Below are 12,405 nucleotides of genomic sequence, written 5' to 3' on the forward strand. Positions count from 1 at the left end.
GAACAGGCAAAAACATTATTTTCATGTAACTGGCTTATATTTACCCTTGCACCGGTAACCCAATCTAGGAAGGTAGCTATACTTTGGTATCCCCAATGACTTATTATCAGTTTGGTGACTCCATTCCTACTCGCCAAACCATGAAGTGTCTCAACAGTGCACTGATAAGGGGTGTATGTATGAGAACGGCCACCTGTATGTATGAGGATGGCTTGCTAAGAATACGGCAGTGTAAGGGGGTCGCAGGGGCCGTTAACCCCCCCATTAGTTAAGTAGGTAAGGACACAGCCTGTAGGATAGGTTAGGGTGGGGGAGTTTAGGTGGGCTGGTGTCCATTTACTATGCACTCGGGAGGAACTGGCCGCTGATATACAAAGGCCCCTATGGTATAGTTAAACTGTACTGTCAACATGACAATGCGAGCTAATATCCAAGAAATTGGCCCATAAATTACGTGAATAATGGTTTCTTCTCTTTATGTGCTATTCTCATTAATAATTTTCACAAAGCAGTTTTTGCTTGCAGATTTATGTAGTCCTTATAATTTGATTTTAATTTTTGTGCTCAAATCCCGTTTTGCTTGTACAGTGTTCAAAATTACTCCTAAAGCAAGGTACTATACAGTCCTACCGATGATCCAACACACCTGATTAGATTTCACTAAATCAATATAAGCTTCAAGGTGTAATTCACAAAATAATCTTTTTAATCCATTGGAAGATGCTTTAGGTTTAGAGAACTGCAGCATATCCAAAATCCTTAACCCTTTTACCCCCAATGCTATTTGGAACTTTCCAAACCTTAACCCCCAAGCTTTTTTTTTTTTTCAAGCACATTTTGCAATATATTTTTTTTTAATTGCTCTAACAGCCTTAATTTTTGTCATAGAGAGGTCAGGTTGGTCTCATTCTTTTGGAAAATGCCTGAAGTTTCTCATAAAGTTATCAAAAATATGCAAAATAATGTAAATAGCAGTTTTTTTGCAAGGACGTACCGGTACATCCATGGGGGTAAAGGGATGAGTTTTGTGAAATGTACCAGTACGTCCTTTGGGGGTAAAAGGTTTAATGCCCAGTTTGATTATAGTGCTGTCTTGTTACCTTTTCTAACTTTGTGGTGAGATTATATTTTGATAGACGTGTATTTGTTTGTATGTCTGTTTGTGTGTTTGTGATTCGCATAACTCAAAAACTATTTTACCGAATCTCATAAAATTTGGTGAGGTGATTGACCTTAATCCAGGGGCAATTTGATTAGAATTTGGAAGAGATTGGACCAAAAGTCAAGGTTAAGATCATGAATTATAAAAAATACCTTTTTGCTATATCGTGGTCAATTTTTATCTGATTTGCATGAAACTAATGCCGAAATGTGCATAATTCAGTTGCCTATCTTGTGATATACAATATGATATAGGCAAAGGTATGCACTCTACTGGGTGTCTATTCTAGTTTATTTTTTTATTTTGGTAAGCAAAATAAGCGTTTTATTTTTTTGACAAAAAGCCTTGATGGTTTGAAGACCCATACGGAAGAATTGACAGCTAGTAAATCTCGCATACAGAAGAAATATAATGAATACTGCTGTCGGTGCTAAAGTCAATCAGCTAAAAGTAAGTTCTTTTGTACTTGCAAGATTTTATTGTCTAGTTTTGAAAGCACCTCATATTTTCAATGGTACTGTATCTGTATTTTCATATATTTTGTTATATTTTCTTGAGATTATTGTGGATTTGGTCATTACATTTGTTATTATTCCAAATTTTTTCAAAGAAAAAACAAACAGTTATCAGTTTTTACTAATTATTTTGAAAAATTTTGGGGTTTAGTAAAATAAGGTAGGTTACGGCATTTGCATTAACGGAGCAGAAAAAGATTGAAGTCATTTTATGGGTATTTTATAGAGGTGAAAAGTAAAGGCCCATAAGCATTTGATATTCCATGTTTGTGTTTAACCCTTTTACCCCCAGGCTCTTTGGAAATTTCCAACCCTTAACCCCCAGGGGGTTATTTTTTTCCCAGCACATTTTGCTGTATATATTTTTTAAATTGCTCTAACAGCCTTAATTTTTGTCATAGAGAGGTCAGGTTGGTCTCATTCTCTTGGAAAATGCCTGAATTTTTTCAAAAAATTATGAAAAATATGAAAAAAAAAAAATTTTATAGCATTTTTTTGCAAGGACGTACCGGTACGTCCATGGGGGTAAAGGGATGGGTTTTGTGAAACGTACCAGTACGTCCTTTGGGGGTAAAGGGGTTAAGGGATTTTTAGAAATATGCACAGTTGAATGACATAAGGTATAGTTTCTCTCATGTATAGATACCTATTGTTAACCGAGAAAAAGTGAAATAGAGAAGAAATTCATATTTGATTCAGTTTACCATTAATGAGAACTTTCCAGGTTGCTGTGACCCAGCGCGAAGCAGAGTTGCAGCGGTTAAGACAACGGCTTCATCGGAGGTCTGTACAGCTGTACAACCAGTTCAGGGGGATGTCTCTCAGGTTATAGAACAGGTACAATACCATTCTTAATTGGAATGCATTTTTCCCATTTAGGTATTGGTAGTTATACAATTATCCTTCTAATTTCAGTGTGGCTAGATGTAAGGCATTGTATTCGATTATATGTAGACTGCATGAGGTGATAACGCAGGTGAAAAATTGAAAGTTGTTTAAATTTATTAATTCATTTGTTTTAGGGGATAAGATTTTACTTAACTGAATCTGTCACATTGTTGGCAAAGGATTAATCGGGTAAGTCATAGCCAAAGAGGTTAAACATGCCCTAAGGTGATAGAAAATGGTAAGCTCCAGGACCATCTGGAATAATTAAGTACACATTTTTAACACAATTACTTATTGGTCACTCTTCGAGATGCAAGTCATTTCTTTAGAGAATACAATACAGTACTACTGTACATTAACAATTCATCTTTTCTCAAGGGGTTAACTACTGCACTGTAATTGTTCAGTGGCCACTTTTCTCTTGGTAAGGGTAGAAAAGACTCTTTAGCTATGGGAAGCAACTCTTCTAGGAGGACACTCCAAAATGAAACCATTGTTCTGTAGTCTTGGGTAGTGCCATATCCTCTGTACCATGGTCTTCCACTGTCTTGGGTTAGAGTTCTCTTGCTTGAGGGTACACTCGGGCACACTATTCTATCCTATTTCTCTTCCTCTTGTCTTTTTTAAAGTTTTTTATAGTTTATATAGGAGATATTTATTTTTGTTACTCTTAAGATATTTTATTTGTAGTATTCTGCTTTTCCAACTAGGGTTGTAGCTTAGCAAGTAATAATAATAACAATAATAATAATGCCCAAATTTAAATTCACAACAATTAAAAATCATAGTATGACATTGGAAACAAATCCATTAAAGAGTTTTTGATAGATTCACCAACATTTTCAGTTAGAAACTTTTCTCAAAATTTTGTTCTTAGACAAAATGTTGTAATTTTCATTTCTTTTGATATGGGCAAACAAATCATTTTTGACAAGGCAAACTTATAAGGGGTGAGCGTGCTGGGTATATTCCTGGCATTCCATACAACTTTTTCTCTGTATATCTAGAAGTATTTATACCTTATAAATGGTGCTATAAGGAGCATTTCATGGAGCGACACAGGTCCCTCGCCCAGAAATAGATTTTTCCTTTATCAAAATCCCTTTTTTACTACTTAAATAATATTATCTTTTTGTATGGGAATGATGTTGACTATTTTTCAGTTCAACTTTGGTTAGAATTCCAATTTTAGATCTTGGATTATTGCTTTTTGTATGTGAATGATGTTGACTGTTTTTCAGTTCAACTTTGATGCAGCATTTCCTTCAATTAATAGTACGCAGGTACTTATTGCATTGTAATTCGTACATACCTACATATACCAAGGCACTTCCCCCAATTTTTTGGGGTAGCCGACATCAAACAAATGAAACAGAAAAGGGGACGTCTCCTATCTATGTTCCTCCCAGCCTGACAAGGGACTCAACCGAGTTCGGCTGGTACTGCTAGGGTGCCACAGCCCCCTGTGGCTGCGTGGGCATAAAAACAACTAGAATAGCGCCAACGTTATCCCTGCGTGTCGTAAGAGGCGACTAAAAGGGACGGGACGAGGGGGCTGGGAACCCCCTCTCCTGTATAATAATCCTGTGAGACATCATTATAATTATTATATCAGAAAAATTATAGCGATGTTAGATGGTTGAAATATAAGGGCAATAACTCATAAGTTTTATAAAGCCAATTAGAATACAGTGATAAGAATCATGAAACTTGACATTGAGAAATGTACAGACTTGAAATAATATCACAAAATGGCTGTGAAAATCAGAATATGATATACAGTACACCCAGAGAAGGTATCTATATATATACTCATCCTAAAGTTTAATATGGCCTTATTATAAGAACTTTGTATAGAGTTGTAGACAAAATTGGAGTTACTGTATTATCCCTTGTACCCCCAATGGACATACTGGTACGTTTCACAAAACTCATCCCTTAACCCCCCTGGACGTACTAGTACGTCCTTGCAAAAAACTGCTATTTGCATTTTTTTGCATGTTTTTGATAACTTTATGAGAAACTTCAGGCATTTTCCAAAATAATGAGACCAACCTGACCTCTCTATGACAAAAATTAAGGCTGTCAGCACAATCTAAAATAAAAAAGAAAAACTCCTGGGGGTTAAGGGTTGGAAAGTTCCAAATAGCTTGGGGGTAAAAGGGTTAATGCAGTTATTAACTAGAGTGACACAGTCAAGACCAAATTTGAACACGTATGTTGTGTACAGTACCGTAATGATTATCTGAAAATTTGTCAACTGATTAGTGGTGGAGGATAGGTTCTCAAATGTTAATAGATAAGTTAATCGATAAATATTCTTATCATATATCATATTTCGCTTTAATTATAGTTATATGCAAGTAAATGACCAACCTAGTTTAACAAAGGAACAGGCAAAAACATTATTTTCATGTAACTGGCTTATATTTACCCTTGCACCGGTAACCCAATCTAGGAAGGTAGCTATACTTTGGTATCCCCAATGACTTATTATCAGTTTGGTGACTCCATTCCTACTCGCCAAACCATGAAGTGTCTCAACAGTGCACTGATAAGGGGTGTATGTATGAGAACGGCCACTTGTATGTATGAGGATGGCTTGCTAAGAATACGGCAGTGTAAGGGGGTCGCAGGGGCCGTTAACCCCCCCATTAGTTAAGTAGGTAAGGACACAGCCTGTAGGATAGGTTAGGGTGGGGGAGTTTAGGTGGGCTGGTGTCCATTTACTATGCACTCGGGAGGAACTGGCCGCTGATATACAAAGGCCCCTATGGTATAGTTAAACTGTACTGTCAACATGACAATGCGAGCTAATATCCAAGAAAATAGCCTAGAAATTACGTGAATAATGGTTTCTTCTCTTTATGTGCTATTCTCATTATAATTTTCACAAAGCAGTTTTTGCTTGCAGATTTATGTAGTCCTAATAATTTGATTTTAATTTTTGTGTTCAAATCCCATTTTGCTTGTACAGTGTTCAAAATCACTCCTAAAGCAAGGTACTTTACGGTACTGCCGATGATCCAACACAGCTGATTAGATTTCACTTAATCGATATACAGTGAACCCTCGCTACTTCGCGGTTCGACCATCGCGGATTTTTTTCATAACCCATATATATATACATATTGGTAATAACAAAATCAACATACTGTACTGAATAATCAATATAATCGTTGCAAAAACTAACCTATACACAGATGTGTACAGTAAATGCGTTTGTTTCTTCATTATGATCAGAGAAACGTAAACAAAACATTGGTTGCCATTTTTTATCGTGCTTTTAGGCGTGTTTAGGAAACGCATGATATAAAATCGCCTTTAATATTTGTGCCTGTTTTAGTTTAGGGTACTGTAGTACATGCATTAAGTGTTCTGTACATTAAAGGGTAGTTTGTTAACAGTACTACGTACAAGGGAAGGTTTTAAAAGTCTGAATATACATGTTAAATAAATAGATAAATATGGTGTCACTACTTCGCGGATTTTCACCTATCGCGGCCGGGTCTGGAACCTATCTACCGCGATAAACGAGGGTTCACTGTAAGCTTCAAGGTGTAATTCACAAAATAATTTTTTTAATCCATTGGAAGATGCTTTAGGTTTAGAGAACTGCGGCATATCCAAAATCCTTAACCCTTTTACCCCCAACGCTGTTTGGAACTTTCCAACCCTTAACCCCCCAGGCATTTTTTTTTCAAGAACATTTTGCAATATATATATTTTTTTAAATTGCTCTAACAGACTTAATTTTTGTCATAGAGAGGTCAGGTTGGTCTCATTCTTTTGGAAAATGCCTGAAGTTTCTCATAAAGTTATCAAAAATATGCAAACTAATATAAATAGCAGTTTTTTGGCAAGGACGTACCGGTACGTCCATGGTGGTAAAGGGATGAGTTTTGTGAAACGTACCAGTACGTCCTTTGGGGGTGAAAAGGTTAATGCCCAGTTTGATTATAGTGCTGTCTTGTTACCTTCTCTAACTTTTTGGGAAGGTTATATTTTGATAGACGTGTATTTGTTTGTATGTCTGTTTGTGTGTTTGTGATTCGCATAACTCAAAAACTATTTTACCGAATCTCATAAAATTTGGTGAGGTGATTGACCTTAATCCAGGGGCAATTTGATTAGAATTTGGAAGAGATTGGACCAAAAGTCAAGGTTAAGATCATGAATTATAAAAAATACCTTTTTGCTATATCATGGTCAATTTTTATCTGATTTGCATGAAACTAGTGCCAAAATGTGCATAATTCAGTTGCCTATCTTGTGATATACAATATGATATAGGCATAGGTATGCACTCTACTGGGTGTCCATTCTAGTTTATATTTTATTTTGGTAAGCAAAATAAGCGTTTTATTTTCTTGACAGAAAGCCTTGATGGTTTGAAAACCCATACAGAAGAATTGACAGCTAGTAAATCTCACATACAGAAGGAATATGATGAATACTGCTGTCGGTGCTAAAATCAATCAGCTAAAAGTAAGTTCTTTTGTACTTGCAAGATTTTATTGTCTAGTTTTGAAAGCACTTCATATTTTCAATGGTGCTGTATCTGTATTTTCATATATTTTGTTATATTTTCTTGAGATTATTGTGGATTTGATCATTATATTTCTGTTATTAAATTTCCAAAATTTTTCAAAGAAAAAACAAACACAATTGTCAGTTTTTACGAGTTATTTTGAAAAATTTTGGGGTTTAGTAAAATAAGGTAGGTTACGGCATTTGCATTAACGGAACTGGAAAAGATTGAAGTAATTTTTTGGGTATTTCCTAGAGATGAAAAAATAAAGGCCCATAAGCATTTGATATTCCATGTTTGTGTTTAACCCTTTTACCCCCAGGCTCTTTGGAAATTTCCAACCCTTAACCCCCAGGGGGTTATTTTTTTTCCCAGCACATTTTGCTGTATATATTTTTTAAATTGCTCTAACAGCCTTAATTTTTGTCATAGAGAGGTCAGGTTGGTCTCATTCTCTTGGAAAATGCCTGAATTTTTTCAAAAAATTATGAAAAATATGAAAAAAAAAAAAAATTTTATAGCATTTTTTTGCAAGGACGTACCGGTACGTCCATGGGGGTAAAGGGATGGGTTTTGTGAAACGTACCAGTACGTCCTTTGGGGGTAAAGGGGTTAAGGGATTTTTAGTAATATGCACAGTTGAATGACATAAGGTATAGTTTCTCTCATGTATAGATACCTATTGTTAACCGAGAAAAAGTGAAATAGAGAAGAAATTCATATTTGATTCAGTTTACCATTAATGAGAACTTTCCAGGTTGCTGTGACCCAGCGAGAAGCAGAGTTGCAGCGGTTAAGACAACGGCTTCATCGGAGGTCTGTACAGCTGTACAACCAGTTCAGGGGGATGTCTCTCAGGTTATAGAACAGGTACAATACCATTCTTAATTGGAATGCATTTTTCCCATTTAGGTATTGGTAGTTATACAATTATCCTTCTAATTTCAGTGTGGCTAGATGTAAGGCATTGTATTCCATTATATGTAGACTGCATGAGGTGATAACGCAGGTGAAAAATTGAAAGTTGTTTAAATTTATTAATTCATTTGTTTTAGGGGATAAGATTTTACTTAACTGAATCTGTCACATTGTTGGCAAAGGATTAATCGGGTAAGTCATAGCCAAAGAGGTTAAACATGCCCTAAGGTGATAGAAAATGGTAAGCTCCAGGACCATCTGGAATAATTAAGTACACATTTTTAACACAATTACTTATTGGTCACTCTTCGAGATGCAAGTCATTTCTTTAGAGAATACAATACAGTACTACTGTACATTAACAATTCATCTTCTCTCAAGGGGTTAACTACTGCACTGTAATTGTTCAGGGGCCACTTTTCTCTTGGTAAGGGTAGAAGAGACTCTTTAGCTAATGGGAAGCAACTCTTCTAGGAGGACACTCCAAAATGAAACCATTGTTCTGTAGTCTTGGGTAGTGCCATATCCTCTGTACCATGGTCTTCCACTGTCTTGGGTTAGAGTTCTCTTGCTTGAGGGTACACTCGGGCACACTATTCTATCCTATTTCTCTTCCTCTTGTCTTTTTTAAAGTTTTTTATAGTTTATATAGGAGATATTTATTTTTGTTACTTTTAAGATATTTTATTTGTAGTATTCTGCTTTTCCAACTAGGGTTGTAGCTTAGCAAGTAATAATAATAACAATAATAATAATGCCCAAATTTAAATTCACAACAATTAAAAATCATAGTATGACATTGGAAACAAATCCATTAAAGAGTTTTTGATAGATTCACCAACATTTTCAGTTAGAAACTTTTCTCAAAATTTTGTTCTTAGACAAAATGTTGTAATTTTCATTTCTTTTGATATGGGCAAACAAATCATTTTTGACAAGGCAAACTTATAAGGGTGAGCGTGCTGGGTATATTCCTGGCATTCCATACAACTTTTTCTCTGGTATATCTAGAAGTATTTATACCTTAGAAATGGTGCTATAAGGAGCATTTCATGCAGCGACACAGGTCCCTCGCCCAGAAATAGATTTTCCCTTTATCAAAATCCCTTTTTTACTACTTAAATAATATTATCTTTTTGTATGGGAATGATGTTGACTATTTTTCAGTTCAACTTTGGTTAGAATTCCAATTTTAGATCTTGGATTATTGCTTTTTGTATGTGAATGATGTTGACTGTTTTTCAGTTCAACTTTGATGCAGCATTTCCTTCAATTAATAGTACGCAGGTACTTATTGCATTGTAATTCGTACATACCTACATATACCAAGGCACTTCCCCCAATTTTTTGGGGTAGCCGACATCAAACAAATGAAACAGAAAAGGGGACGTCTCCTATCTATGTTCCTCCCAGCCTGACAAGGGACTCAACCGAGTTCGGCTGGTACTGCTAGGGTGCCACAGCCCCCTGTGGCTGCGTGGGCATAAAAACAACTAGAATAGCGCCAACGTTATCCCTGCGTGTCGTAAGAGGCGACTAAAAGGGACGGGACGAGGGGGCTGGGAACCCCCTCTCCTGTATAATAATCCTGTGAGACATCATTATAATTATTATATCAGAAAAATTATAGCGATGTTAGATGGTTGAAATATAAGGGCAATAACTCATAAGTTTTATAAAGCCAATTAGAATACAGTGATAAGAATCATGAAACTTGACATTGAGAAATGTACAGACTTGAAATAATATCACAAAATGGCTGTGAAAATCAGAATATGATATACAGTACACCCAGAGAAGGTATCTATATATATACTCATCCTAAAGTTTAATATGGCCTTGATATAAGAACTTTGTATAGAGTTGTAGACAAAATTGGAGTTACTGTATTATCCCTTGTACCCCCAATGGACGTACTGGTACGTTTCACAAAACTCATCCCTTAACCCCCCTGGACGTACTAGTACGTCCTTGCAAAAAACTGCTATTTGCATTTTTTTTGCATGTTTTTGATAACTTTATGAGAAACTTCAGACATTTTCCAAAATAATGAGACCAACCTGACCTCTCTATGACAAAAATTAAGGCTGTCAGCACAATCTAAAATAAAAAAGAAAAACTCCTGGGGGTTAAGGGTTGGAAAGTTCCAAATAGCTTGGTGGTAAAAGGGTTAATGCAGTTATTAACTAGAGTGACACAGTCAAGACCAAATTTGAACATGTATGTTGTGTACAGTACCGTAATGATTATCTGAAAATTTGTCAACTGATTAGTGGTGGAGGATAGGTTCTCAAATGTTAATAGATAAGTTAATCGATAAATATTCTTATCATATATCATATTTCGCTTTAATTATAGTTATATGCAAGTAAATGACCAATCTAGTATAACAAGGAACAGGCACAAGCATTATTTTCATGTAACTGGCTAATATTTACCCTTGCACCGCTAAGCCAATCTAGGAAGGTAGCTATACTTTGGTACCCCCACTGACTCATTATCAGTTTGGTGACTCTGTTTCTACTCGCCAAACCATGAAGTGTCTCGGAACAATGCACTGATAAGGGGTGTATGTATGAGAACGGCCACCTGTATGTATGAGGATGGCTTGCTAAGAATACGGCAGTGTAAGGAGGTTGCAGGGGGCATTAACCCCCCATTAGTTAAGTAGGTAAGAACACAGCCTGTAGGATAGGTTAGGGTGGGGGAGTTTAGGTGAGCTGGTGTCCATTTACTATGCACTCGGGAGGAACTGGCCGCTGATATACAAAGGCCCCTATGGTATAGTTAAACTGTACTGTCAACATGACAATGCGAGCTAATATCCAAGAAATTGGCCTAGAAATTACGTGAATAATGGTTTCTTCTCTTTATGTGCTATTCTCATTAATAATTTTCACAAAGCAGTTTTTGCTTGCAGATTTATGTAGTCCTAATAATTTGATTTTAATTTTTGTGCTCAAATCCCGTTTTGCTTGTACAGTGTTCAAAATTACTCCTAAAGCAAGGTACTATACAGTACTGCCGATGATCCAACACAGCTATTAGATTTCACTTAATCGATATAAGCTTCAAGGTGTAATTCACAAAATTAGTCCATTGGAAGATGCTTTAGGTTTAGAGAACTGCGGCATACCCAAAATCTTTAACCCTTTTACCCCCAATGCTGTTTGGAACTTTCCAACCCTTAACCCCCAAGCATTTTTTGCAAGCACATTTTGCAATATATTTTTTTCTTAAATTGCTCTAACAGACTTAATTTTTGTCATAGAGAGGTCAGGTTGGTCTCATTCTTTTGGAAAATGCCTGAAGTTTCTCATAAAGTTATCAAAAATATGCAAACTAATATAAATAGCAGTTTTTTGGCAAGGACGTACCGGTACGTCCATGGTGGTAAAGGGATGAGTTTTGTGAAACGTACCAGTACGTCCTTTGGGGGTGATTATAGTGCTGTCTTGTTACCTTCTCTAACTTTTTGGGAAGGTTATATTTTGATAGACGTGTATTTGTTTGTATGTCTGTTTGTGTGTTTGTGATTCGCATAACTCAAAAATTATTTTACCGAATCTCATAAAATTTGGTGAGGTGATTGACCTTAATCCAGGGGCAATTTGATTAGAATTTGGAAGCGATTGAACCATAGGTCAAGGTTAAGATCATGAATTATAAAAAATACCTTTTTGCTATATCATGGTCAATTTTTATCTGGTTTGCATGAAACTAGTGCCGAAATGTGCATAATTCAGTTCCCTGTCTTGTGATATACAATATGATATAGGCAAAGGTATGCACTCTACTGGGTGTCCATTCTAGTTTATATTTTATTTTGGTAAGCAAAATAAGCGTTTTATTTTCTTAACAGAAAGCCTTGATGGTTTGAAGACCCATACAGAAGAATTGACAGCTAGTAAATCTCACATACAGAAGGAATATGATGAATACTGCTGTCGGTGCTAAAATCAATCAGCTAAAAGTAAGTTCTTTTGTACTTGCAAGATTTTATTGTCTAGTTTTGAAAGCACTTCATATTTTCAATGGTGCTGTATCTGTATTTTCATATATTTTGTTATATTTTCTTGAGATTATTGTGGATTTGATCATTATATTTCTGTTATTAAATTTCCAAAATTTTTCAAAGAAAAAACAAACACAATTGTCAGTTTTTACGAGTTATTTTGAAAATTTTGGGGTTTAGTAAAATAAGGTAGGTTACGGCATTTGCATTAACGGAACTGGAAAAGATTGAAGTAATTTTTTGGGTATTTCCTAGAGATGAAAAAATAAAGGCCCATAAGCATTTGATATTCCATGTTTGTGTTTAAGTGATTTTAGCAAGTAATAATAATAATAATAACAATAATAATAATGCCCAAATTTAAATTTTCAATATT

At 35.6% G+C, this 12,405-nt stretch overlaps 1 long non-coding RNA gene across 5 annotated transcripts in view; it reads left to right on the top strand.

Annotated features, from left to right (window-relative positions):
• LOC137652534 (uncharacterized) overlaps window positions 1–12,057 on the top strand; it is a 36,387-nt gene extending 24,330 nt beyond the window's left edge. For 2 of the 5 annotated variants that reach the window (XR_011046335.1, XR_011046334.1), the window contains exons 6-9: window positions 2,402–2,514; window positions 6,943–7,053; window positions 7,854–7,966; window positions 11,877–12,054. This is a non-coding gene — a long non-coding RNA (uncharacterized lncRNA). Of the gene's footprint in view, window positions 1–2,401; window positions 2,515–6,942; window positions 7,054–7,853; window positions 7,967–11,876 lie in introns of all 5 variants that reach the window. The other 3 variants (XR_011046332.1, XR_011046331.1, XR_011046333.1) reach the window with 3 other exon arrangements.
• The last annotated feature ends 348 nt before the right edge of the window (window positions 12,058–12,405 follow it).

This window comes from Palaemon carinicauda, chromosome 13 (genome assembly GCF_036898095.1).
Source record: "Palaemon carinicauda isolate YSFRI2023 chromosome 13, ASM3689809v2, whole genome shotgun sequence".
NCBI classification, from domain to species: domain Eukaryota; kingdom Metazoa; phylum Arthropoda; class Malacostraca; order Decapoda; family Palaemonidae; genus Palaemon; species Palaemon carinicauda.